Source organism: Protopterus annectens, chromosome 7.part0, assembly GCF_019279795.1.
Source record: "Protopterus annectens isolate FY-2018-M chromosome 7.part0, PAN1.0, whole genome shotgun sequence".
Classification (NCBI taxonomy): domain Eukaryota; kingdom Metazoa; phylum Chordata; order Ceratodontiformes; family Protopteridae; genus Protopterus; species Protopterus annectens.
Window position 1 is genome coordinate 1,511,549,333 of NC_056739.1, and position 24,719 is coordinate 1,511,574,051.

The window sequence follows — 24,719 nt, forward strand, 5'->3', positions numbered from 1 at the left end:
TTAAAGTGTTTGCCTTGCAAACATAAAGTAGAGGGTTTGATTCTTACATGGGACAATTAGCTAGGCTTAAAATTGCTCGCAAGGGCAGTTAGCTTAGTACTAACCTATGAATCATAGGGAACATGTATTCATATTTCCTGCACTCTCCCTCTTTGCTTTATCAATGCAACACAGTCATTGTAAATATAAACAATTTAAGTAACGCAAGGAAACTAACCTAAACTGAAGAACAATTCTACATTTTTAAAAGAATGGACTGTGTCTTTGTAGAAGAAATTTAGATGATCATCAGATAGTGCAGTTGAAAAATATGGTAGTATTATACAGCTAAATTTTTATTGGTTTGACTATGAAACACTGGGGCAGATTCCAAAAGATTTGCTCTCAGTATAGGTCTGCCCTGATTTGCAAAGAGTTACTTTTAAGTGACTTACTTCAGTGTAAAACATATCTACAAAAAGACTTGCTATGGAGATCAGATTCCAAAACATCAAGTGCTCACTTACATTGAGAGCAAATCTTTTGGAATCAAGAACATTGAGTCACAAGAAGCTGAGGAACTACATTGTTGAACACAAGATACCAAAATAGTGAAAACTTAAACTGTAAGGATTTTTGAAGGGGGTGGGGATGTACACCAAGTAGTGTGCAACCCCCCCACCCACTGGACTTGTATGTAGGAATTGTACAGTCACACAAACATGAAAAAGTGGGAAATCTCCCCAAAGAATCATTGCCAGTGCACACATAGAAACATTTCTACACATCAGAAAACATCTGGGGAAAAATGGCATTATTCTGGAAAATCTTTTCATAGCAAATTTTATATAGTTAGTGACTGTGAAGCTCTACTAAACAATTGGTCCACATTTCAAATTTTCCTCCAACCAATGTGGTCAGAAAATTTTATTTTAACTAATCTTTTAATAAGATAGTATGAAAATATAAATATCCTTTTCTTTTCTTTGTGTATTTTATCTATAGCAAGAGATATGTTAACTAAGACTTGAACAGATATGAGTCTATTATATTTTGTTGACATGCAAAAATATTGACATTGAAAATGTTGATTGCTGCAAATCAAAACCTAAGTCACTTAAAAAAACTGAAGCAAAACTGACTGCAAAAGGAACACACTCCAGTAAGTAATATTTCACAAAGACCTAGGTTGTCTGAATAGTGATACTGTTAGGGAAACAGTTTTCCTTTGTGATCTCTTAACAAAACCGCCTGCCACTAATCCACTAATTCAGATATACATTATATATGTCATGGTAACATTAAGACAAGTTTTTTTTCTGCAGCAAGATTCGGGGTTGGGTTTAGGGATAGAGGCAGGGTAATGGTTATCATGCCTGATTATGGATGGGCAGGAGAACTGTACATACTCTTTGTTGACAACAGCACAGGTAATGACAGAATGTCAAATTGATTGCCCCCTTACCAAGCGTACAACTACATGGCACATGTTCACAAATGTATGCATCTGTAATCCTTATCTTACACCAAAATATCAAATCTTTATATGGTTAATACAGAAATGCAGGAGGAAATTCATACAACAATATAATACTCAAAAAGTGTAATATAAAGTAAGGAAATATTATTAATTTGAGCAAAAATAAGCTATTAACTGCAGATCAGCAATGACTTAAATTACTTTATATCAAGTATACAAAATAAGTTTATTATCTCACTTACTTTGATGCATTTATTTCTACTTGATTGTAGAAATTTCAGTTATTCGAAAATATTTTAATCAAATGTCAGTCAACATTTTTAGTACATTGTTTTAGATCCTTTCTGATAAAAAATAAGTATAATTTTGAAATGATTTATTCCAAGACAAATGTTAAAATAAATGTTGCTTACCAAATCATTTGAGGAGATTTCATGAAACATTTGATTAAAACAAAGACATCATACAAAAGCAAATATCAGGATTTTTAGTTATATCAGGAAAAAATAAAATAATGTTGTGTGTCTTTCGGCTTTTCCCGGTTAGAGGTTGCCACAGCGGAACTACAGTCTGCTAATGATTGGCAGTAGATTTTTACGTGCCTTGTTGCCAGCTCTGACGCACAACCTTCAATGAAGGTATGCCCATTCACGCATGTCTCCACACAGAAGATGCTCTAGCTGAGAAATGAACAGGACAACGTCTTACTGTGAGGCAACAACGCTACTGTAGCACTACCACCACAGTCTGAAAAAATACAATAATAAATTGCAAAATTCACTAATATGTTGGCATAGTGAGAGTAGGAGAGGTCATGGTGTTGTGTTTGGTTTGATTGTTCAAGAGCAATTTCTGTTTGTATCATTGTAATGAAATTTCCTAAAATGGTTCATACTGTTGTACACCCTGATGACTAGCATGATATTAACTTGATTCCTAGGTTATGTCAATAAACAATTGAATATATTAACATTGCAAACATTCTAAAGTACTGGAACCCAAACTTAATATGCTAAGAGGAAAAAAAAGAAGAAGAAAGACTAGACTATTTTCCAGCAATGTACATTAATGAAGAAATAATAAAGCTGTAAACTGAAAATGGAAGGACAACCATGCTGATGATTGTTTTATTTTAGATATATTACTAGAGTCTTTAAACTGCTGATGTTGTTGATTGATAAGATGTGAGGGAACAATATATATGTTTAAACTAAATGAAGTATAGAAACTGCTTAGATTTGTTATTAAAACTTTAACACCTAGCTAAGAACTCCTCTTAGTTTCAAAGGAAGAAAGCAATGCTAATTGTTTAGTACATCACAGAAATGATATAGAAAAATTCTGAATGAAACATGGTATCATTAAAGATTAAACATATCATCTGGGCAATGAATATCAACTAAGCATTTGCAGAATAAATCTGTAAAACTTCGTAGTTGGATAAAACATACATCAGAAGGCTATAGGGACAAGAAGAGATATCCTTTAAATACCTGCAGACATGACAACTGCTGCCATAGATAAAATTAAAAACTCACACTTCTCGGAATCAAACAATATATATAGTCATTGCCTTTACAGAATGAAATATAAGGTAAGTAAACCTCATGTTCAATAAAATATTTATATATGGATACATCTCTCATTCCTGGCCTACTTTGTCAGGCTGTAGTGGTACCATATAATAATGTGGGTCACATCAGACCCAAGCATGTTTTTTTAACTCACCAGTATGACAGATATGTTATGCAAAATCATTGTGGCATTCTTAATCAGGATTACTCAAAATGACACAGAGGCTCCACCTATGTTATAGATGGAATTGTGGGTTTACTACATTCTGTTGAACATATGTTTAGTCAAAATATGAATTGCAGAATACTTTTATCAATTCTCACTTTACTAAACAGTGTCTGCTGTTTTGTGAAAGATGATTAGAAGGCTATAAGGGAGTTATACACACACACACACACACAGACACACACACACACACACACACCACACACACACACACACACACACACACACACACACACACACACACACACACACACACACACACACACATATATATATATAAACATATTTAGATATAGATATAGATATATAGATATATAATGGCCTTCCCTTATAGCAAACATACAATGTTTTGCTGATTTAAACAATTTTCAGCTCTTTGTACAGACCAACAAATGATTTAACATCTTGTGATTCTGCTGTTTTGCCTATTGAGTAATGATAATACTCTTGGAACAATATTTTATATGCAAATATTTTGCCATGGAAATTGTTGTATTACTTTATACCACACTAGCTGGATCTATTTTTCAAACACAATTCTGCATTTAGTTGCCTCAAAGTAATAAAACTAACAAATAAATTAATCAAATAAAACAGCAAAACAAGATATATGGATCACTACTTGATTTCTAAGTCTTAAGTATATATATATATATATATATATATATATATACATATATATATATATATATATATATATATATATATATAGGTCTACCTGAAAACACCGAATGCTGACAACGCCGACGAGATAACCTACACCGGAAGATCGACAATGGAAATGACCAATGATTGAAAATCCCGACGCTGAGAACACTGACATGTTAAGGTAAGTGTGTGATAGTGACGGACATTAGGGTCAGGGTGCGGGTAAGGTAGGTGTGCAATAGTGACAGACTTTAGGGTTAAAGGTGGGTTAAGTAAGTTAGGGTTAGAATGTGGGTTAGGTGAGTGTGCGATAGTGACGGACCTTAGGGTTAGGGTTTGGGTCAAGGTTAGTGCATAGAGAGTTGTGTATGTAAGGTTTAGTGTAGGTTTGTAAGGTTTTTGGTGTGCTTGTGTTGTGTGTGTGTTTTACGGAATATATATATATATGTGTGTATATACACACACACACACACACACACACACACACACACACACACATGTGTATATATATATATATATATATATATATATATATATATATTTATATATATATATATATATATATATATATATATACACACATATGTGTGTGTGTGTGTGTGTGTGTGTGTGCCTGTGTGCACATGTGCATATGCATATATATTTATATATATATATATATATATATATATATATATATATATATATGTATATGTACATATATATATATATATATATAAATATATGCATATGTATGCACAGGAAATAGAAATTATGCTTCTTGAAGGACAAGAGGTCACAAGCTTAACAAGTGAATCTGTAAAATGTATTTATTTTATTTTATTTTACATTTGTTTACTGGAAAAGTCTGACTGGGCAAGATGGCAATAGTTCTTATCTAACAGCAATAGTTATTAACTACCAGTTGAGAAAAGCTCCACTATAATACATCTAAGAACACTTATAGCAATAGTTGTTAACTCACAGCAATAGTTGACTAACAAGAGACACAGTGAGTCTTGATCAGGGGGTATACAAATAAATGCAAACAGTCATAGGGAAGTTTACATAGTGTTACAAAATACAGACAACATGTCAACATGAAAATATGAAATGACCTCTAAATAAAATTAAAATAAACTGACTCAGTCTGAAGTGTATAATAACCAACTTTAAATAAAACTTGTTAAAACTTCCTGATATCCAACATGTGCTGACATATTGTAATGAGACTTTTGGCCAGAAAAAAAATCATGAGAGCTGGAGATTTCCTCCCAAAATATATAAGGATTTGCTGGCCATCTTGCAATTCACACAGAATATACATGAAAGTGTGGTAGAATAAACTTTTAGTTATGTACTCACCATAACTTCAGATGTTTGGGATCCATCTCGCCTACATTCTGACTGATGGGTTCGGAGCCGATCCCTCGGCTCCGACTCGGCACGCTTATGCCAAAGAGCGAAGTCTCTTATTGGCTGAGCTTACTATAGCCCAGGATGCACCACTACCAGTCCCCCAGATCTAGTTTGTCCGCATACATGCACACATGCACGCTCTGATTATATAACATCGTCAGATGAACAAGATAAAAACAGTAGAACTCAAACCGTTCAATCTCTTCTGATCTCCAAGGCAGGGGAAGGAGGGTGGGTATTAGGAATGTGGCGAGATGGATCCCAAACATCTGAAGTTATGGTGAGTACATAACTAAAAGATGTTATGTGATCCTATCTCGCCTACATTCTGACTGATGGGACAGCCCCTAGCACCTGAATCCTGGGTGGCTCACTGGAAAACACTCCTGAGTACCGTGGAACCAAATGATGCTCGTCCTTTAGATGCCACATCCAATTTATAGTGGTAAATGAAAGTGTGCGGATTGGACCAAGTAGCCGCAGCACAAATCTCCGATATAGCGAGCTTGGAATGAAAAGCTATAGAAGTAGCCATAGCTCTGGTAGAGTGAGCTTTGATAGATGTTGTAAGTTGCTTATTCAAGAAGAATAAGCCTGAGTTATGCAATCTCTAATCCATTTGGAGATAGTAGCTTTTGTGATGGTTTTACCCAATTTATTGTCTGAGAAGGACACAAACAACTGGTCTGACTTACGAAGTTGCTGAGTCCTGTCTAAATAGAAGCGCAATTGCCTGTGAACATCCAATTTATGGAGAGTGTATTCTGCTTCATTGGAGAATTTTGGGAAGAAAACTGGCAGCTCTAGAGACTGTTGGAGACAGAGATTAGAACAGACCTTTGGGACAAAGGATGGATTAGGCCTAAGTGATACTCTATCCTTGTGGAAAATCAAGTACGGTGGTTTAATAGACAGAGCTTGAAGCTCTGAAACTCTTCTTGCAGAAGTAATTGCAACTAAGAAGGCAGTTTTCCAAGACAGATATTTTAACTCACATGTAGCAGCCGGTTCGAAAGGGGAAGATGTCAATGCACGAAGCACTAAATCTAGATCCCACGGAGGGGCAGGATGAAAAACTGGGGGTCTTAACAGACCCGCATCTTTAATGAAAGTTTTGCATAGTCTGCTGCTCATCAATGGAGGATCCATGGACTTGTGAAATTTAGAGATAGCCGCTAGTTGGACTTTAATAGTAGAGACAGAAGATCCTTGATTAAACAGGGATGTTAAGAATTTCAAAACCTCTGGGATAGGAGCAGTGATAGGGTCTAAGCCCCTGAGTTGAGCCCAGATAGCAAACCTCTTCCACTTACTGAGGTACAATTTCTTAGTGGTGGGTTTGTGGGCCGAAGATAAAATGTGAATAACTTCCGGGTCTAATGTGTGACTTCTGACTAAAGTCGGAAGTGGAGGAGCCAAGCTGTCAACTTCAAGGAGTGAAGGGACTGGTGCTGTTGTCCCGACTGATGAATTAACAGGTCCGGAATTAGGTCTAAAGTCCACGGATCGTCCACCGCATGTTTCTTCAGGTAAGGAAACCATACCTGACGAGGCCAGTATGGGGCAATCAGTATCATTGCGGACCCCAATTGAGAAGCTTTTTGAATGACTTTGGAGAGAAGTGGTATCGGAGGAAAGGCATAAAGTAGCCCTGTTGGCCAAGGTTGTGCTAGAGCATCCATAGCTGGTTCCCCTTGATGTGGAGTCAAGGAGAAGAACCTTTTGCACTTCGTGTTCAGTGGTGTTGCAAAAAGATCGCAGCACAGCGTTCCCCATCTCCTGAAAACCTGAGCTGCTACTGTTTCGTTTAGGGACCACTCGTGAGGAGAGAGAATTGTCCTGCTCAATTTGTCTGCCAATATATTTGATTTCCCCGGAATGTGGGTCGCTACCAAGAAGCGGTTGGTAGCTACAGCCCATTCCCACACCCTCATGGCCTCTCTGCAAAGGGGTAAGATCTGGTCCCTCCTTGTTTGTTCAGATACCAGACCACCGACATGTTGTCTGTGTGGATGGCGATGATGCCCTGAGGAAGAAACTTGTGTAAGGCCTGTAGGGATAGAAGTACAGCCCTCATCTCCAACACATTGATGTGGAGAAGAGCTTCGTCTGGAAGCCAGGAGCCCTGAACTAACCTGCCCAGACAATGCCCCCCCCACCCTATCTGGGAGGCATCTGTCGTCAGGGTAACCACTGGAGAGGGAATACCAAAGGGGCTTCCTTGATTTAGATTGGATGTCTGAAGCCACCAGCGAAGGTCCTGTTTGCATGTTTCCGTAATCATGATGTGATGATTGAGGGGAAGATCCTGAAAGGACCATTGAGTTGACAATAGCCACTGAAGAATCCTCATGTGCAATCTTGCCAGAGGAACTAAAAGAACCGTGGCAGACATTGAACCTAAAACTTGTAGAACCATCCTGGCTGGGGCTTTGGATCTCGAGACCAGAGCTTGAACTTGGCCCTGTAAAGTTTGGATCCTTTCGGCAGGAAGAAAGACGCGCATCAATTTTGAGTCTATCTCTGCTCTTATGAACCTTATGCGCTGAGAGGGCAGCAAGACAGACTTTGACCAATTGAATGTAATCCCCAGGGTAGCACCTAGGGAGATGGTGGCTTTGAGGTTGTCCATTAGTAGATGCCTGGTGGTGGCAGTCAGGAGCCAGTCGTCCAGATAGGGAAACACTTGGAATCCAAGACTTCTCAGGTGAGCCGTCACTACCGCCAAACACTTGGTGAACACCCTGGGGACTGTGGTGAGACCAAAGGGCAGAGCACAAAATTGGTAATGACTGACTCCCAGGCTGAAGCGCAGATACCTCCTGGACGCCTGATGTATCGGTATGTGATAATAGGCGTCCTTGAGGTCTGTGGAGCACATCCAAACATCCTTCTCCAACAATGGGAGAATGGATTGTAACTTGACCATTCGGAATTTGGATTTCGTGACGGATTGGTTCAGTCTGCTGAGATCCAATATTGGTCTCAGGTCCCCTGTCTTTTTTGGCACTAAAAAGAACCTGGAGTAATTTCCGGATCCGATCTGGTCTGTGGGGACCGGTCGGATGACTCCTTTTTCTAGCAGCTTTAAAGCTTCTGCGGCTGCAATTTCCCTTTGACTGGGTGGTGGGTCCGGGATTTTCTTGGACGGTGGTGGTGAGTATGTGAATGGGATGGTGTAACCTCCGGCAATGATCCGAAGCACCCATCTGTCCTGAGTGATTGACTCCCAGGCTTTTAGGTGCTTGGCAAAACGACACCCGACTGGCTCAGGAGCAGCACAGCCGGGCAATCCCTCATGATGTGTGGGAGGCTGAAGAGCCACGAAAGGACTCGCGGTCTCCAGAATTGCGGGGCCCTCTGCCGCCTCTGGGACGGTGTCTCCCAGAAAAATTTCCCCGTCCTCTGCCTCTGGAAGGGGAATCTTCCTGCTGTTGAGGAAAAAACTTACGTGATTTCTGGAACCACATCTTCCCCCCTCCTTTGGCCTTGGGATAAGGCCGAAAGGGAGTGGAATAACGGGCACCTACGGCAGATAAAGTTTTTCCCTCTTGCTCACAGCGGGTAAGGGTGTCTTTAACCTTGGGTCCAAACAAAGAGGACCCATCAAAGGAGCGCGGCGAAGGAAGACTTGAAGGCCTCCGAACTGACACAAGCGGAGCCAGGCTTGTCTCCGTGAGAGCCACGCCTGTGCCTGCCGCTCTACCCGCCCCTTCGGCCGCATAGGAAAAGAGCCTCATGGACGAGTTAGAAATTGACGTAAGGATAGCCAACTGAGAGCTAACCGACTGGGCTAGCTGCTCAGGTAGGTTACCCGAGAGGGAATCTGACAGCTCCTTGACCAGATCCCTCTGAAGCCTGGTAAAATGTGCCAAATAATTCAGAGACCTTAAAGTAAAGGCCGCTGAAGTCAGGGTGCGCTTCCCGTACCTGTCCATGCTCCTAGACTCCTTATTAGGAGGATGGACGGACGTTGAAGCCTCTGCCACGTCCTGTTGTGTAGCAGATGCCACCACCATGGCATCTACAGCCACGCCTTTAGTGAGGAACTCCTTCTCGGGTGGGGCAGATAAAAATTTATTAGGACAAGAAGGGACTGGTTCCACGGTATCTGGATGTTCCCACGCCCTTCGACAAACTAAATCCAGAAGCTCGTCGAAGGGCGGAGACACCCAGGAGGCAGAGGGCTGAGCCCCAAAGGCCTTGAGGAGCACTGACTCATCAGCAGAGGGGGGTTTGGATATCCAGCCGCCTCGTTGTTTGAGGATCTCTAAGATGTCTGCAAATGAGACATCGTCCGAGGACGACTTCGGGGACCCCTCCGCATCATCAAGATCAGTGTCCGATGTAATAGACTCGGGGGAGTCCACGTGCTTTCTCTTGCACGATCTCTTCCTCGGGGGTTCCTCCGAAGACAACTCCGAAGAACCCTCAGGAGGAGGGGAACCCCCAATGGGGGTAACCTCAGGCCCAGGGGCTCCGCTGCCTATGGACAGGGGAACTGCCAAAGACCCAGTCTCCACGCCCAGGGAAGGTGCCGGTAAAGCCGGAGAGATGGCCGAAGACTTGGCCAAGGCACTCCTCATAGCCCTGAAAGCCGGACCCCCAGAATCCTGGGAGTGTCCAGTCTCTGGAGCCATGATAGCAGACGGCAATCCCGCAGCTAAAGCACCGAGAGGGAGGCTTGGAACCGAAAGCATAGGTCCCGAAACATCACCCCCGGGTCCAGCCGAAGAAGTCCGTGTACCAAACTCGGACCCGAAGGCCCGGGTTGGAGTAAGGGTCGGAGCCGACCCTCAGATCTCCACTGGCTCCAACAGCATCTGCTCCGACGGAGCCGAAGCGGTCGGAGGAGGAACAGCCATGGGATGGGCATGGGCTATCGGCTCCAAAGCCAACTGGGTCGGAGCCGAAACAAATTTTTGAAAGACTGGGGACTGGAACAGTCTTTGGAGCACCCTGTCTATATCCGAATCCGACATCCTCGAGGACTTAGAGGATACTGAACGGGTTCGAGAAGGCCTCTCCAACGGCCCCAAAGGACTAGGGGACCGGCTCCGAGGCGACTCAATGATTATCGGCGCCGAGGGAATACCCACAGTAGATTCCATCGGTGCCGAGGAGGACTTCGGCGCCGAGGAGGAAGAGTCTGAGCGGGCAACCTTAGTCGGCTCCGAGACCAGTGGAGCCGACGAAGGTGACCCGCCTCTCGATGCCCCAGCCATCGGCTCCGAAGCCCGAAGAGTCGAGACTGGTGGCATCGAGGCAGACCGTTCCGCCCACGGCTCCGAAGTCCTTGGAGCCGAAGGAGAAGCCTGCCTATGTCTTTTGGCGGCCGGATCCGACAGACTGGTCGGAGCCGACGCCTTCTTCTTTTTGGTTGGAGAAGGAGAGGATGCTAGAGTTTCTTCGAAGGAGGGTTTGATTAAGCCTTTAAGAATAAGCTTATTTTTCCTCTCCTGGAGGACCCTAGAGGAAAAAGTGTGACACACGCTGCATGACTCCTGTAAATGTTTTGCACCCAAACAATAAACACAGAGAGAGTGGTCATCTGTGATTGACATTTTAAAATTACATTTGGTGCATTTTTTGAAGCCCGAAGGCCTAGGATTTTGAGACATTATGATCAAAAATGCAGTAAGAACACACAATCCAAATTCAACTTTACTTAACTGACTCTACAAAAATTCAGTTTAGAACTGCCGGTTTAACAATCCGAACAACAAGAAACTCAAGGGGATCTGAAATCCCAAAAGTTTGAGAGGGGTTAACTGACCGGGAAAGGCCCTACAGATAAAGGAGGCCTGAAATCAGCAACAACACCCAATCACTCAACAAGTTTCCACAAAAAACTTTCAATCACTACACAAAGCACAGAGTAGCCGTTAAAACAGCTTTTTATGACAGGAAAAACAATTTTCTGACAGAAAAAAGTAAGTAAAATTTACTACTCAGCTCAGCCAGCTCGAGACCACGTCTTCGCTAGTTAGCGGCAAACGAGATCTGGGGGACTGGTAGTGGTGCATCCTGGGATATAGTAAGCTCAGCCAATAAGAGACTTAGCTCTTTGGCATAAGCGTGCCGAGTCGGAGCCGAGGGATCGGCTCCGAACCCATCAGTCAGAATGTAGGCGAGATAGGATCACATAACATCATCTGGTTTCTCACTAACAAAATACTTAATGGAGATTTGATCATTTATTGATGTTTGTAAACCAGATAGGTGGCATAATTCAAGAATTCCTTTCAGTTACAGCATGGTTCAAAGGCAATGTATATGACAGTAGTTGCCAGACCAGAAAAACATTAGTATACAATTACTTGCAACTCAAAAATGTGGTAAGTATAAATGAATTGATCATCCTTTGACAAGAATACAGCCATAGACAGCATGCATCTCTTAAATGTGGAATCTTCTGAGATTAAAAATGTTGAATAACGACATGTGAAAGTAAGTCATTGTCCATGCTGGTGTGAATGACCTGAGACGTACCTCCCTGGACTACATGAAAAGAGACAGAGGAGCTCTCTGAGCATGTAGCCCAGGCCGGTATGACCCTGACCTTGAGTAGCATCTTACCCTCACCAAGAATGATGCCACAATATGAAGACAAGATGATCAATTTCAACAATTGGCTTAAGTATTGGTGTCATTCAAAGTGGATCCAATGCCTGTCAGCCTGGGATGACATACTCAACAAACCACGATGCTTCGCTAGGAATGGCTTGCACCTGTCACCCATGGGCTTTCGGATATTGGCAAAGGCTCTTGCTACCCCCAAAGTGCCTTTTTAGGCAAGGGTCAAAAGACAAACCCACCTCCATAGGTATCACAAGGGATAAGAAACTAAGAGTAATGCTACTCAACGCCAGATGTCTAAACCTCAAGATGCACTCACTCAAAACTCTCCTTAGCATGGAGAACATCGATATCTGTGCAGTAACAGAAACCTGGTTCAAGGCTCCCGAGAGCACCCCAGCACTACCAGGTTATACCTCATACCATGCTTTTCGGCCCCAAAACTTGGACTGAACCACAAAAGGAGGGGGAGTATCAATATTCGTCAAAGATACCCACACTTCTAGGTTGGTGGCACAGCACAAAGCATCAGAGACTATCCATGTGCAACTAACAGTAGGTAAAACTGCCTTCCAGTTTAGAGCCTGCTAAAGACCACCCTCCCAAACACAGGAACCCCACTCGGCCTTCCTGAGAACACTGGAAAATATGAAGATCTCTCCAAACACCATTATATTGGGTGACTTCAACTACCCAAACATAGACTGGGAGCATTACTCTAGCTCCAACACCCTAGCCCAAAGGTTCCTAGAATTTATAAACTCATATGCTATGGAACAACTTGTTACCACTCCCACAGGAGGGGAAAACATACTGGACCTGATCATCACCAACATGGGGACTCTATGCTCCAGACCAGAAGTGTATCCCTCACTAGTAAGATCAGACCATAAACTAATCTCACTGGATATTCACTTCCCGACTCCAGCCCCTACCCTGAAAACTGCAGTGAAAAACTTCTCTAAAGCAAATTTCACACTCCTCAAAACCGAGGTGGAATCCTTCAAAGCCCCTGGGCCTGTGGAAAATATGGCCCAGACCGCAGAATCCTTTATAAAAGCATTCTATGAACACCTTCAGGAATGCATGAATCATGCAATCCCAAATAAAACCAAGACCCAATCCTCCAAATGCAGACGTCCTGTCTGGTGGATCCCAGCCATAAACAAACTATACAATAGAAGGAGGAAGCTACTACATGATAGAGCAAAATCCCAAAAAGGGAAGGCATCTCTGATCAGTATTAGAAAAATCTACGGGCACTCCTAAAATCTTCTAAGGCCAGCTTCGAGAGTAAAATTGCACAGGATACTAAGGATAATCACAAAGCTTTCTTTAGTTATGTTAGGAACCTGGGTGTGAATTCCCAGATATGCTCAGAATTAGTCCAAAATGGCAAAAAATACACAGAACCCACAGACATTGCCAACATCCTAGCCGACAGGTTCAGCGCAAACTTCTCCCCCCCCCACCAAAAGGGCAAATATCTATCCCAGCAGAGTGCTGCCCCCCTGACATCTCAGATGCTCAGGTAAGAGCTGCCCTCTCCAAAGCAAAAAACACAGCATCAATGGGACCAGATGGTGTCCCGGGCTGCGTCCTACATGAACTCCAAGAAGAGCTAAACCCAAACATAAAACTACTGTTCAATCTCAGCCTTACTACAGGATATGTACCCAAAGAGTGGTGTACAGCAACAGTGGTCCCTCTCCACAAAGGTGGTGCCTCAACGGATCCTGGAAACTATCGCCCCATAAGCCTGACTAGCTTGGTCTGCAAAGCTATGGAAAGGATCATCATGGACCTCATAAATTAAGATATTGGGGACCTACAGACACTGGATCCTACCCAGTTCGGCTTTGTTAAAGGCAGATCCTGTCTCTTAAACCTGGTTAATTTCTTTGAAACAGTCACCAAGGCCTATGACGAGGGGAAGGTGGTCCACACAGCCTACCTGGACCTTGCAAAAGCCTTCGATACAATACCCCACTTGGGCATTATAGATAAGCTCACCAGCTTAAATATAAACCCCTATGTCACTAGATGGGTTGCAAACTGGCTCAAGGACAGAACCCACATGGTTAGAATTGCTGGAGCCATGTCAGACTCCAAACCAGTTACAAGTGGCGTCCCACAAGGCTCAGTCCTGGGACCTCTCTTGTTCGGTATATATTTCTCGGAGGTACAGGCCAACACGAAAGGACTGCGGCTGACCAAGTTCACAGATGACTGCAAACTGGGTGCCATAATCGACTCTAAAGCCGACACAAGCATCCTCCAAAAGGGCCTCATAGAAACAGACAACTGGTGCCAGAGCCATGGCCTCAAGCTAAATGCCAAAAAGTGTATAGTCATCCCCTTTGGCAAAAACAAAGTGCCCACAAATTACCACATAGGTGGTAATCCATTAAGTACAGAAGAAGTAATTAGGGACCTGGGGACCCAAGTTGATAGTAATCTCTCATTTGACAACCACGTGGCCAAAGTGGTTAGAAAAACATTTTATATAGCCCACCTAATCATGAAGGGATTCACATCTAGATCATGGGAGGTCATCGTGCCTCTTTACTCGTCCCTCATCAGGCCCATAACTGAGTACAATGCCCCTTTTTGGATGTACCTTACCAGACATCTGCAGCAACTCGAAAGACCCCAAAAGTACCTCACTAAGAGGATCAAAGGGCTCAAACAGATGCCATATGCTGCCCGGTTAAAGAAACTCCAGCTCTACTCAGTGGCATACCGCCTGCTCAGAGGCGATCTGTGCCTGACGTATAAAGCCATGTCCAACCCAGAATTAATGGACATGCTGCACCTCAGAAAATCCAAATCCCATCGAGCTACGTGCTCGAGAGACTAGAAACTCAGCACTGAAATAAATAGGACATGCTGGAGGGACAGATTCATAACCCAGAGGCTCCCTTCACTCTAGAATAAAATCCCAGTCCAGGTTAGGCAGAGTCCCTCATTGACTCTCTTCAAGAGGAATCTTGATGAGTGGATGGGCGATTGTAGGTTTACCCCGGGTATCACTTCTGTGTCACTGTTAGACAGAGGCACAGTATACTAACCTCGAAAAAGGGCATAGCAAAATTAATTTAAAATGGGTGGCGAAAGCCAAACACACTCTGGCTAGGCTTAAAAATGCCCTAGGGCAGATAGCCTAGTATGAACCTATGAACCTATATAAAGTTAGGAAATTGTTGGCATATATAAAATAATGGTTGTAGCTTTAATTTCATGGTGTTTGTGACTATTGCTATTCAGATTTGATGATTTTTTTTATAAACATAGCAATTCTGATGACATTTGATACTGTGAGAGTACATATGCTTAATCTTGAAGAATACTGTGTGCTTGTTAATAATATATCTCATTTTTTGTGGGTTTGATCTATGCAGTGCATGGGTTGGATGCCATTGGTTGCACTTTTTTGTTTTTGAACATTAGAAAAGAAGTAATTCCATACAACCAAAGTTCAAATGTAAGTTTGGCTGGTCTACAGAGCAAGATCTAATTCCATGAGTGTGAAGAGCCACTCACAACATGTCTAGGATCAAAATGCCAATGACTGCTTCCATTAGAAGTCACTGCTACTATGCAGAGCCAGACCATGGTCAAATGGGGTCCTAGGTAGGGTAACAGATCAGGTCCCCTCCCGGTAGCACCCTCAAGCCATTCTAGTGCCCCATTACTTGGCTATTTCTCCACAGTTACCATAAACACTGCTCACACTTGTCAGTGTGTATACTATTTTTTCTCTACTTCTACAATGATTAGAGATATTTAAAACTTTTATTTCAAATTTTATAGCACAAACACCGATAACCATTTGCTAAACAAAACAAAACAGTCTCACAATGAAAATGTTAAGCTTCTCTGTCTTTGAAACAGCACTTAAACCTTCATTCAAAGAAAATGCATCTTGACAGCTGTGGATTAAGTTTACCTTTGGGCTGTTTAGAAACCATAGGCCCCTTGCACACATTTTTAGGACCATGTAGACATGCATATGCTTTTGATGCATCATCCTGGTTGTATTAAATTATATTCATTGTAAAATACAGCACCGCATAAACAATGAAACAAAATATATGAACTGAAAATGTAAAAACAACCATTAAAGAACATTTCAATGACAAAAGGCCAATCAAGCTTTTGTCATTACAATCCACCAATATGTCAATATACACAATCTCTATAGAAGTAAAAGTCCTCTAAATAATTCTACATTAAAGAGATTTATAACTAATGAAGAGGTTGCAGCTGGCAAACAGCTTTACATTTCAGTGTTTCATGTACAAATGCAGTGTCTGCTGCTCATGAAAAATAAATTACCCATATTACACTAAAAAAATGTTAAGCTGGTAATGTTGAAATAGGGAATGGCTTTCAAACCAGCAACAGGTTCATGGTTACTATGTATCTCATCCAAATGAGGCCACACTCAGGAGTGCAGCACCCCCCCCCCCAACCCAAAAGGGCACTACAGTTTCAAAATTCAATCGACGTGCTGTGGGAGTAGAACACACAGCCTTCTGCAACAAAGGAACATATGCTACCTATTGTGCTACTAGCATTGCTTTCAATTTTTATAGCACAAACACTGAGGATAGCCATTTGCTAACAGAACAGTTTCACTTTGAAAACAGACATAGCATGAGCAACAGTAAACTTATCTTCCCTTGAAACCCAACATTCCTTGAAAATGCACAGAAACTCAACATTCTTTGGAAATGCAGAGTAACTAAAATACACTGATACTTAACATTTTTTGAAAATGCACAGAAACTCAAGATTGTTTGAGAATGCAGTGGAACTCAACAGTCCTTGAAAATGCATCTGCTTAGTTGGTGTAGAGGATTCAGGCATTGGTCTTCTGTACTCAAGAAACAGGGTTTGAGCCTGAATGCATTCAGCAAGTTGACACCCTTAATTAGGACATTTTACAAAACACACACACACACACATACCTCCATCTGCAGCACTTATTGTGGCAGGTCAAGATTTCCTCCATGCTGGCCATCAAATCTCCTCATATATCTCCATCTGCAGCACTTATTGTGGAGGTTCAGCCCTGCTCCATGCTGACCATCAAATCTCATCACATATCTCCATCTGCAGCACTTACTGTTTAACTTCTGTCCTGCTCCATGTTGGCCATCAAATCTCCTGCTCTGCATTGTACTGCTGAGGCAGTTCAGTCCTGCTCCATGCAGGTAATCAAATCTCTTCAAACATCTCCACCCACAGCACTTACTGTGGCAGTTCTGTCCTGCTCTGTAGTGGCCATCAAATGTCTACACACATCTCTGTCCACAGTACTTACTGTGGCAGTTCTTTCCTGCTTCAAGCTGGCTATCAAATCTCCTGTTCTGCTTTGTGCTGTTGTGGCAGTTCAGTCCTGGACCATGCAGATGATAGAATATCCTGCTTTTGTACTTTAGTCCTCTGCTTCATGCTGGCCATCAGATCTCCTGCTCTGTAGTTTGCTGGCATGTAACTTCATACATTATGACATTTAACATTTTCTTAGTGGTTTCTGGAGCTTGCTGCTTTTTTCTCATAAAGTTTCCTACAATGTAGTAAAGCCCTCCAGATTTACAGATGTCTTTAACTGATCTCTTCTGACTTTTTATTTATAAACCATTTTATTTTTATCAAGCCAACACTAGCCCCCCCCAGCCAACAAGGGCACTAATCAACTGCCTAGGTCACCTAGTGCTGCATCTGTCTCTGCTGCTATAGTTTCTTAGGTTCATAGGTTTATACCAGGCTACTTACCACCAAGGTCTTTATAAGCCAAGGTGTGCAACTAAAACCAGTTTTATCCCCAAAGTAGCTTGGATACCTTTATAGTGGAGTATGTTAGTAAGGAGGTAGCTAAGGGTCATGGGGGGTATGTTGGTTGGGGATTAATTTACTTACTGTTGACCTTATGAGAGATATGAGGGTGACCTTATGAGAGATATGACAAGCTTATTCCATAGTGTGGGGATCCTTTGAGACACATATTGGTCTCTCCAGCATGTTCTATTTATGTTGCAGGTAAAGTTGAGGTCCTTGGAGCTAGTGTTTTTGGTGCTGTTTGTTTTACAAATGTGCAAGAGATCCATTAGAGCTGGATCTTAGGATGCCTTCTATGCCAGGCATATATCAACTCTCAGTAACCAGTAGGAGACCAACTAAACAGATAGGGCATTAAGGATGCCAGTGAGATGAGAGAAGTCTATGATAGCTCCTAATTTACAGTCATCTGTGTACTTGGTGAGCCAGAGGCCTTTAGCATTAGCATTGACTTCTGAGAAATGGATGCCAAACAGGAGGATGCCCAATACAGAGCCCCGGGGTACTCCACTAGTGACCAGGCCCCTGGTGTAGGTGGTCACACCAATCCTGACTTTTTGGGTCCTATATGTGAGCCAGCCAGTGACCAGTGAGTTATGTAGAGATTGTCCCTGAGAGTCTGTCAATAATACATGACTGGGGTATTCTACTGAATGTGTTGGACAGGTCAAGATAGGTGATATACCATTTTCAACTCATCCATAGCCTTGCTGACCCTCTTGAAGTTGTATACAAGGTTGAGTAGGCAAGACTTTCCCTTAACAAAAGTCCAGTAATACCAGTGTGTGCTGAATAAATGCTTCTCGAACCAAAGACTAAATCCAACTAGCAGAAGTAAGATGAAGCAACACCAGGCTATCATAAAACCAATGACAATTTATTCAGGAAACAGGCACAAAAGGCATAAGTGTTTTTACAGTATTACAACTGCTTTATCAGATCCCTTAACAAAGCCAAACTGGGGAAGGACCAGTGTCTGTAGGTTGCCAATGTCTTTGCTGACCTTTTCCATAATAATTTGTTCCATGGCTATGCACATTAGACTTTTCAAACTGTGCACATTAGACTTTTCAAACTAATGAGTATGTAGCTCCCAGATTCAGTTGATAGTCCAGCCTTATGAAAAGGGATGATTGTTGCAGACCTCCATTCTCCTGGCCCATTATCTGTTTACAGAGTGTAGTTGTAGATTGCCTCGAGTGGTCCTACTAGGTCATGTTTAGGCTATTTAGGAGGCAACCAGGGATATTTTCTGGGCCCATTAAAGCAGTGTTTTTGGCCTTAGCCAGGACCTATTCTCTGTTGATAGTTAGTGGAAATGACAGGAGGGATTTCAAAGGGGTAGTGGAGTAGCATGGGGGGGGGGGGTGAAGTTAGAGCTAAATTTATCAGCCAGTAGATTCACTGTGTCATTCTGGTCAGTGAAGGTTGTGCCATTTATGACCAGTTCAGCACAATTTTGAGTGTTACCTTTAAGGTTCTTGACCTAGCTAAAGAAGGTCTTGTGATTGCCCTTAGCCTAGGAGGGGATTCTAACCTTTTAATTGACCTTGTTGGACTGTATTAGACCTCTTAGTGTCTCGTTTAGCTGAATCAGAGAGCCGTTGTCTCTATGAGAGTTTTTTTTCCTGAATTTGGCCATGAATTTTTTCTTTTGTTATATATCCTGTTAAGGTAAGGATTCCACCAGTGGGCCTTGTTTTTGGTGTTAGATCTGGGCTTACATATGGTAGGTACAGCAGCCTCAGTACAGCCATTTACATGTTTGTACATGGTTTCTGTGAATACTTTTGCATAGGTAGCAGTGTTTTCAGGATGTGGGGAGCCATGAATTTTGAAAAACTGTGATGTAGTTTAATTTATAATAGCTTTAACTGTTACAGGTTTAGTTTGGGTTTTCCAGGTTCATTTTTATTTCAAAGGAAACTTTGTGATCTGACCCCACCATTGAGGATGTGAAACAGGGGGAGGGTGCAATGTTCTCCCATGTTGGTGAGTACTAGAGCCAGTATTTTTTTTTTCAATAAACATCTTTATTAAATTATCCCGTATGACATAGGCAATCTTACATTTATTTAAATCAAAAACAAACAACATTGACACCACTTTAGTTGCAAACATTATACATCACAGACACCATTGAAACAACTGTAGTTGCAAATATTATATATCACTTATAATCTATCCAGTCATTGTCAGTTAAGCATTATATGGCTCATTCAAATCCTGCCTCTTAAACCTCATTCATTCTCTGCACATATTGTTCCTACAATTCCCATTTTTTTCGTATGTAGTTTGCTCCTTCCCTTTTTCTAAGGATCCCAATTCCAGTCATTTTATCTCTGTTACTATATTCACTACTTCTAATAAAGTTGGTCTAGACTTTGATTTCCATTTTCTAGTACATGTTTTTGGCAGCTACTATAATTATACTCAGCAAGGCTTTACAATGTCTAGGCAATTCCAATTCTGTATCATAACTCAAAAAAATGATCTCCCCAGATAATCCAATCTCAAGCTCAAGCTCAATGCCAAGAAATGTATAGTTATCTCCTTTGGGAAAAAAACATGTACCCGTGAATTACCATATAGGTGGCACTACAGTAAACACAGAAAGTGTGATAAGAGACTTAGGGACACAGGTGGACAGTGGTCTCACCTTCAATAACCACATCGCCACAACAGTCAGGAAATCCTTCTATGCGGCACACCTCATCACTAAGGGCTTTTCATTCAGGAAAAAGGAGGTCATTGTCCCACTGTACTCATCCCTCATTAGACCCATTATAGAATACAATGCCCCGTTTGGTATGTACCTCTCAAGACATCTGCAACAACTGGAAAAGCCGCATAAATACCTCACCAAAAGAATCACAGGCCTAAAGCAGATGCCCTATGCTGACCACCTTAAAAAAACTCCAGCTATACTCTGTCGCATATCATCTACTCAGAAGCGATCTCTGCTTAACATACAAGGCCATGTCAAACCCAGAGCTGTTGGTCATGCTACACTTAAAGAAATCCCAATCCCTCAGAGCCACACGCTCCAGGGATCTAAACCTTGTCATCCCAATAAACAAAACATGCTGGAGGGATAGGTTCCTGACCCAAGACTCCCCAAACTCTGGAATAGATTGCCCATACATGTCAAGCAGAGTGCCTCTTTGGTCCTCTTCAAAAGGAACCTTGATGATTGGATGGGAGAAAGGAGATTCACCCCGGGGATCATGTCAGTTGCCCTGCTAGACAGGGGTCCAGGGAAGTAAATAGTGTGAGAAGAAATAGCCAGGTAATTGTTATGGCTAGGCTTGTATAGGCCCTAGGGCTGATAGCCTAGTACCAACCTATGAACCTATGAACCTATGAACCTATGAATCTGCTCTCCTAGCATCTCCAACAGAGCGATCTGCAGGGAATCCCTGAAGTCTGCCAGTTCATTACACTCCTCAAAAATATGTTCCTAGACACCTCTTTCATGTCCAACACACCTCCAACATTTGCTATCCACCTGAGAATAAATTCTTTGGAGTTTACTTGGGGAATAAAAATACCTGTGTAAACACTTCCAGGCAAATATCCTAAATCTTCCAGACTTTGTTGCATATTTGGGAGATATACACATATCTCCCCATTGCTTCTTTGTGAATTGCTTATCCACTCTCTGTCCCAATCCTTTCCAAGCTCCTCTGATTGATTCGTATTATTATCATGCAATATTTTATATGCATTACTAATTATTCCTTTTTTAGCTGCAGCTTCTGTTTGATCCTCTGGTTAGAGGGTTAGAGTGTGCACTATCTGGTATTAAAGCTCTGACTCCCTCCCATACTTCCACTCTGACTGTTTATTGCACATTGCACAGCCCTTTGGAGGGAAAATCAGCAGTCATAGTGAAAAATCTTTGGTTCCTTCATGCTGCTTTGTGAAGAAACAATATTGAGGCCTCACGAAAGCAGCATCTAGCCTTTCAACTCCTTTCTGGTAGATAAGTCCCCTTATGAGAGCCCTTACACACAGAAAATAGTTATCCTTAATGTGTTTCATATTTATTAAATTAGGTAGTTATGGAGTGGTCTGTTAAATAAACGAGGTATTTCTTAGCTACCATCTCTTTCCTGTCTGGGACTGCTGTTTTTTACCTTTGGCTAGTGTGTGTGGAGCATATTAAATGTAGAAATATACTGCTTATGCAAACTTTTCTAGTTATTTTTAAAAGTTTACTTGGGGCACAGTGTTGTAATTGGGCAGGGATGGCAACATAGTAGTGGTTCAGTTCACGCTGTGCCACTTATTTCTGTCAGATAAAAAAATGAGTCCTAAGGGATTTAAGACAGGATTTTAATGCTATGCATTTGCATTACAAGGCATGTAGTGTTCTCATTCACACAGTGACAACTTACCTGCTATTTATCTCTGCCAGATGAATTTTACTTCTTATGGATTTCTGGCAGGATTTTAAAGTACTACTTGTTTATTTAAAGGGAATATTACATTTGAGTCATTTATTTCTGTCAGATTTTACCTCTAATTTATTTATGACAGAATTTACTATACTACTTGAGTACTTATAGATTGTACTTACTCTGTGACAACTTAACTGTCATTTATTTCTGTCAAACTGTTTATAATTCTCATTCCTTGGAGGAGCCAACAAAGATGGCTGCCTAATTCTGAGCTCTTGCTTGATCATAGGGAAAAATAAACTTAGAAATATATAGAAAAGTGGACAGAACAGCAAAATAAAAGCAGTAAACAATCCATAAAAGAAGACAAAACAATTTAATGGAAAAGGAGAGAATCTAGCTGTGTATATGGGAAGATTAATCCAGATGGTTGAGTCAGTATCCAGTGATACAACATTCCTAATGGAAAAAATAGAGGGCAAACAAGAAAAACATGAGAAACTACAAGATGAGCAAAAGGAATGCAGAAAGAAAACATAATCCACAGAAGAACAACTAATACAATGCATGAACAGGCTAGACATCTTGGAAGAGGAAGTGGCAAAACTGAAGAATCAAATGGATATGCAGGAACATAAATCCATTAGGGAAAACCGAAGAATCTTCAGAACCAGTGAAAGAATAACTGCGGGAAGAGCTAAGCAACTTAAAAAAAAAAATAAAATCACAGTCAAAACCATTTAAAGAACTGAATCTAGAAATAGAATCCAGAAAACAGGGAAGAATCTAAGGGGCTGGGGCCCAGTCTAGACATTTGCTGTGCAAGCTGCTTTACTACTCAATAAAAGAATGGATCCTAAAGAATATTAGACAGGAAAATTAAAGGGCCCAGATGGCAAAGAATAACCACTGACTACTCAGCAAAATTGCATCAACAGAGACAAGAATACAACATAATAAGACAAAAACTGAAAAAAAGAGGAGTAAGCCCCAAACTCCCATTCCCAGCAAAGTTACTAATAAATACCACAGGACATCAAGCCATTCTAAAATCCCTGAAAGAGGCCTGAGATATTTTAGAGACTGACAGAGAACTGTGGAAAGCACAAGATCCTGGAGCAAAACATATGTAGGTAAACAATACCCCATACAAAAGAAAAACCTCCTATACATCAGTAGAAGAGGTCACATTGCCCCACAACAAAAAAAGATACAATTGAAGATGCAGCAGCTAATCAGGTGGATTAGCAAAGGAAGTAGACCCCAGATTATGACCAAGAAAACGGATGCAGGCAATGAAAGCACAACAACAAACAGTAAAGCAAAGGGAAGCTGGAGTACTGTCAAACTCCAAGAAAATAATGTCCTGATGGACCCACAGACAGTGTTGACAGAGGGTGGAAAACATCAAAATCACAGGACCTGGAAAATAGGAAAAGGGAATATAAAACCAGAAGGAGTAGGAACAAAGACAGGGCAGTCACAAAATCAGAAGAGGGATGGCAAAATTCAGTAAGGAGAAATGATAGAAGCAACAGCAGGAACAGGAAGGATAACTGGTATGAATGGCAAGAACACCTGAATAAACCAAATACAACACAAAGCAGTAAAAACAGAATGGACTGGGCAAAATTGGCTTATAATCCTACACAATGGAATCAGAAGGACAAAATATAAAACAACTAGCCTCATACAGCAAATAGTCAATGAAACGTACCAGAAAAAAAGGCAAGAATGTATTAACTACTCACCCCAGCAAAGAAGCAACTACAAATCAACCCCATGGAAAAGATCGGGCAAACATAAACTCAAAGGATTCCAATCCCCATAGAAATGTTCTTGAGTCTACTGCACAAGACAAGGGTAGAACAAACATGCATAGTAATTCACAAAGCTTGTCTCCATATGACACCAGTCAAAAGAAGCCCAAGCACTTCTGGTAGTTTCTTCATTAAATCTATGGAGTCAAACCCATTTGAGAAGCAGACACAAAGGAAAAGCCAAAACAATGAATAGATGAAAGAATCCATTTACTAAAACCACATTATTTTATTTTGTCCTTTTTTTCTTTCTTTTACTCTCTCAAGCAGCATTTCATCTAGAATTTACTGCAAGACTTGTGAACTCAGTAGAGCTGGTCTGCCCATTCAGAGCAACACAGGGGAGGGAACCAAGATGAAAACTGGCAAACAAGAGGGAAAAAATGGCAAGGAGGGAACAGCAAAGCAACAACTGTAAACACTGGAAATAGCAAAGTAAAAAATACAAACAGCAAACCGGAGCTTGATAAGAGAACCGAAAAGGTACAATAAAACAAGAACAACCAGTGAAAACAACAAGTAGCACAATCACAAATTGATAAGGAAAGTGGTACAAAACAGCATTCTGAAAGGTTTGGAAGCACTGAGCAATGCAGACACATAACATTCAACCAACATGCTGTACTCTGAGCTAAGGGTGAGTGGGAAAATGTATACTTCTTAATTTATAAAAGAACTTGATAATAGGCCAGTAACAAGCATAGGTCACACAAACAGCACAGGAGTACAATGAAAGTACTTTGAGGACCATGCTGAAAGAGCCAT